The sequence below is a fragment of the Helianthus annuus genome, chromosome 16 (assembly GCF_002127325.2).
Source record: "Helianthus annuus cultivar XRQ/B chromosome 16, HanXRQr2.0-SUNRISE, whole genome shotgun sequence".
Classification (NCBI taxonomy): domain Eukaryota; kingdom Viridiplantae; phylum Streptophyta; class Magnoliopsida; order Asterales; family Asteraceae; genus Helianthus; species Helianthus annuus.
Genome location: NC_035448.2, coordinates 8,600,072 through 8,604,840, shown reverse-complemented (window position 1 = coordinate 8,604,840; position 4,769 = coordinate 8,600,072).

Genomic DNA, 4,769 nt, shown 5'->3' with positions numbered 1-4,769 from the left:
GTTTAGAATTTTCTCTAGTTTCTATTTCTGCTAGTTTAGAACTTTCCCCGATCTCGATTCCCTTTCCTTTGTCTATAGGGTTTTCTATTTTGGGAAGTCTCCTAGTGGCTGGCTTCCTTCTGCGCACTTTTCTCCATCCTACATATCTTCTTCACTTTTTAGGTTTGGCTTTTTCCAGCGGTGGAGCTTGGAATTCCAGGGGTTCTTCTATGTCAGCAATATAACCAGTAAAGTCGTGGGAGACTTTAATTGGTACTGGGTAGAGGTTGAGATTCTGGAAGGCTTCCGATATCTCATTCATGCTGCATAGCATATATGCAAAATGCACAAAAATGCTAAGTTAAAACTTTGGAACAAAGTTTTACAAATAAACACTGAAGTTTTTATTGCATACTAGTTTGTACAAAGGACAACAGGAAATAACATACTAGGATTTATTTATTTACTGGGTAGTACTTTTCTACTAGACTATGCTTTATTAGTAGTTTAGAGATTTGCATTTTCTGCTACGGTAGCTAGCATATAAAGGTTTTGCCATTTTTCGTCTAATTTATCTTCCCAAGGTGGATTACTGCCTAATTCCTGGATTTCTGGATTGAATCTCACTTTCTTGGATTGGGTTTTCTTTCCTTTTTCCTGATTCTTTCTAAGTATCGAGTTTCTTTTATTGGGAGAAAGTGGCTTTTCAAATTGGGCCTTTCGGACAAATATTCCCTCGTCCATATCAATGGGATATTTTGAGGAAGTCCCTTTTTCTTTGGGTGCAGTATCTAATTTGTGGTAGATAGCAGAAAGCTTTTGTTTACCCATACTGTAGCTAACAAATAACAAGTTAATAAAACATATAATCACAGAATGGCAATTAATAGAATTAAGTATTTTGTTAAATACTTAATTTATTTAAATCAGTAAAAGGCTTAAATCGGTGGCTCGATTAGTGGCTCTGATACCACCTTTTCCTGTCACGGCCCTCGGCCCCGGTTTGACCCGGGTTAAGAGCCGCGAGGCAGGAATCATGTGGTATCTAATTTAGGCGACAACGGAAGTCTTTTAATACAGGATCTTTTAATATTAAAACTTCCCGTTCAATTATATTACATAAAGTTTAGGGATAAAATCCCATAATTTACAATAAGAGGATTTCACAAAGAAATCTTTATTTCCCAAAACATGTTTCTTTATTTATTCACATTGAGCCACTTCTCTGAGCTTGTAGTGCTTCATGGCACTTTTCTTGGATTACAACAGATCACCTGAAACATGTTTAAAAAAGGTTTTGTCAGCGGGGAAATACTGAGTGAATCATTCAGTTTACTAAAACGACTCGTTTATTATAATTTACAGTATTAAGAGAGATTACAATGTTTCTGATATCAAACCAACTACCCACAGTATTTGTCACTCGACTCATTTCGGTGACTGTGGTCATATCACCATTGGCTGCCCCAATGAATGACGAATATCACTTAATTTAGGTTCGCCCACCTAAAGTGATAACAACAGTAGTAATGTGCACAATACCCCACATACCGGCTGTAATTTGGTGATTACATAAACTTAATCACTGTAATTATAACTCTGAAAATAATTTGGAGTATTGTAAAACAGTTGATAAAAAGAGAATGACTCACATTGCAGATTTAACGAGCAGAGTATAAGCCTACTGATTAGCCCTGATTAACCTAATTTAACAACAATGCACACACACAAATGGGTTAGTAACTAATACAACAGTTACGACAATTCACGAGATTAAACCCTAACAACAATTAGTATGGTGCAATACTTAACAATTCAATGGATTCACAACGAATAACAGAGCATAGTCTGAATTCGAACAGCACTCAAATATTCAAGTTGAAATCACAATGAATAACAAAGTATCAGCTCAATTTGAGCAGCACTCAAACAATCATTGGATAGTTATAATCGATCGGACGTTGAATCATAATAGCAATCAAGTTATTACCCTGATTGCGGCAGCACGTCGTGAATCGTGTGTGTTTTGGAACTGATTCTACGATATCTCAGTGTATACAACGAATTTCTTCGTCGAAACAGTAGCAGCATGCAAGTGCCAATGTCTGCTATTTATACTGATTTTTGGACACGCTTATGGACCATAAGCCATATCCCTTACGGTCCGTAAGGGATGCAGTCTATTTATAGGGTAGCCAGGTTCGGGACTAGCTATGCTGAGTTGACAGATTTTTAATTCAATATTTTGACAACGAAAATTGTTGATAATCGTCACTAGGGTTTTACCCCCCTTGAGTTTTAGGAGCCCTGATCCTGATTCCGATTGATCTGGAAATTTTAGGGTTTATGCAGAATCACTTGGGTGTCTTATTTAGGGTTTCCTTAATCGAAAATTATCATTCTAAGTATTAATTTTAGTGAGAGTTGTTACATTTTTAATTATAATAACGTGTTTAATTTTATATTTTTCCCATGTAAATGCATTAAAAGCCTAACGACTGTCGCATCATATTCTTTAGTCATAACCGCCTTCATTGGGTATATAAAATACATTGGCCAGTGGTTTTGATCATTACCGTTTTCATCCATCTACTCAATCATCTTCAAAAGTTTGTTGACGAGATTTTCACAAGGCTCTCTTCAGAATGGAAAAAACTGCGTTTCAAGTGATTGTTGACGAGATTTTCACAAGGCTCTCTGCAGAAGATATTGGCCGTTTCAAATGTCTTTCAAAGAATTTTTATAGCGAATTGTCAAGTCATGCATTTTAGATGATGCATGCTCTCCGAAGAGGAGATTCGGTACAAAAGAAACTATTATCCTTTAAAGACACGTCAATTGTCATAGACGACGTAGTTGCTTGTACTTTGGATGTTGTTAGAAGCAAAATCTTAAGTTTTCCTAACAAATTCCACCCTAGCAACTTACGTATTCTATCGTCTTTTAATGGTTTGTTGTTAGTTTGCAATCAAGACAGTGGCTGTCAGTTGATTCTTTGGAATCCAACTACCAGGCGCTATAAGGTTTTGTGTGATGACTACTTCAATTACAATCATCATCGAAACTCTGATACTGGTGGAATTTATGACTACTTCAATTACAATCATCATCGAAACTCTGATACTGGTGGAATTTATTTTGATCAGTTCAATGATCTGAAAGTGCTGAACATCAGATGTTACCGTAATGTAACTGCTGCTCGTGTTTACTCACGACGTCGTGAGTCATGGAAAACAACAAATTTCGATAGCGTAAACAATTATGGTTCAAGTGGTTATTCATGGTCTACAGGAGTTTATGCTGATAAAACCATATATTTTTTGGTTTCAAATTATTGGTATCCACTAGGTGAGAGGAACATCGTTGCTTTTGATGTTCTAAGTGAGACTTTCAGAATGCTTCATTTTCCCGAGAGTATTGTAGTCAATCCTTGCCAAGGGCATTTTTTGACCATCGCAAAGAGGCTGCATATGATTGTTATTGGAAAGTCTGATGAGCTAACTGCTGATTTGCTCAGATATGAAGAAGAAGAAGGCTGGATGAAGGTGTTTGTTTTCAATAATCCTCGTGTCGTTGATTATGTAGATAGGCGCCGAAGAACTAATATAATTGAAGACAACAAATGGCTGATAACAAGCATCTGGGGGGTATGATTGAAGTTGATCTCAGCAACGAACTTCTGAAATACCTCCAACATGTTGACAACTTCAATGGTCCGAAAGGAGCTTTACTTATCGAGACTACTGTTTCACCAATTGATTAGGAATTAGGATCCTGTATTTTATTGAATGCTATTTGCTGTTTTGACAATTGTATTTTATATATAATTAGTTATGTTAAAATTATTAATCAAAGCTCTGTTATTTGCTGCGTTAAAATTTTATTGAATGAATATTGATGTTTGAGAGTGTAAAAGCTTGTAATATTGGCAAAGGTCTGTTTAAATGATCAAAGCTCTTTTATTGCGAACAAATGTTTCAAAATAAAACAGTGGTTGATACATCTGTTGACTTGGGTCAACAGATGGATGAACTTTATATGTTGTTTGACAGTTGTAGTTTTTACATAATTAGTTCTGTTAAAATTATTAACCATGTTTGTTATTTAAATTAAGTAAATAAATATTTAGGTTTGAGAGTGTAAAAGCTTGTAATATTGGCAAAGGTATGTTTAAATGATCAAAGCTCTGTTATTGGGAACAGATGTTTGAAAATAAAACAGTGGTTGATACATCTGTTGACTTTGGTCAACAGATGTATGAAAACAGATGTTTGTAACTACTGTTGAGAAAATTGTGGTTGAAACCGCTGTTTTGTTAAAATGGTGGTTTAAAACCACTATTGTGTTAAAATAGTGTTTTGTGGAGGTTGAAGGGGATTGAAATGACTGATGGGTTAAAGTATTGTTTTTTTTGGAGAAGGAAGATTCTTGAATTACTGTTTATATAAGACTGTAGTTAAAGCTCAGTGTTTTAATCCACCAATATTTATAGTCAGCTACTGTTTTCATTTTTAGCACTGTAATATTGGCAAAGGTATGTTTAAATGATCAAAGCTCTGTTATTGGGAACAGATGTTTGAAAATAAAACAGTGGTTGGTACATCTGTTAACTTTGTTCAACAGATGGATGAAAATAGATGTTTGGAACTACTGTTGATAAAACTGTGGTTGAAACCGCTGTTTGGTTAAAATGGTGGTTTAAAACCAGTGTTGGGTTAAAATAGTGTTTTGTGGAGGTTGAAGAGGATTGAAACGACTGATGGGTTAAAATATTGTTTTTTGGGAGAAGG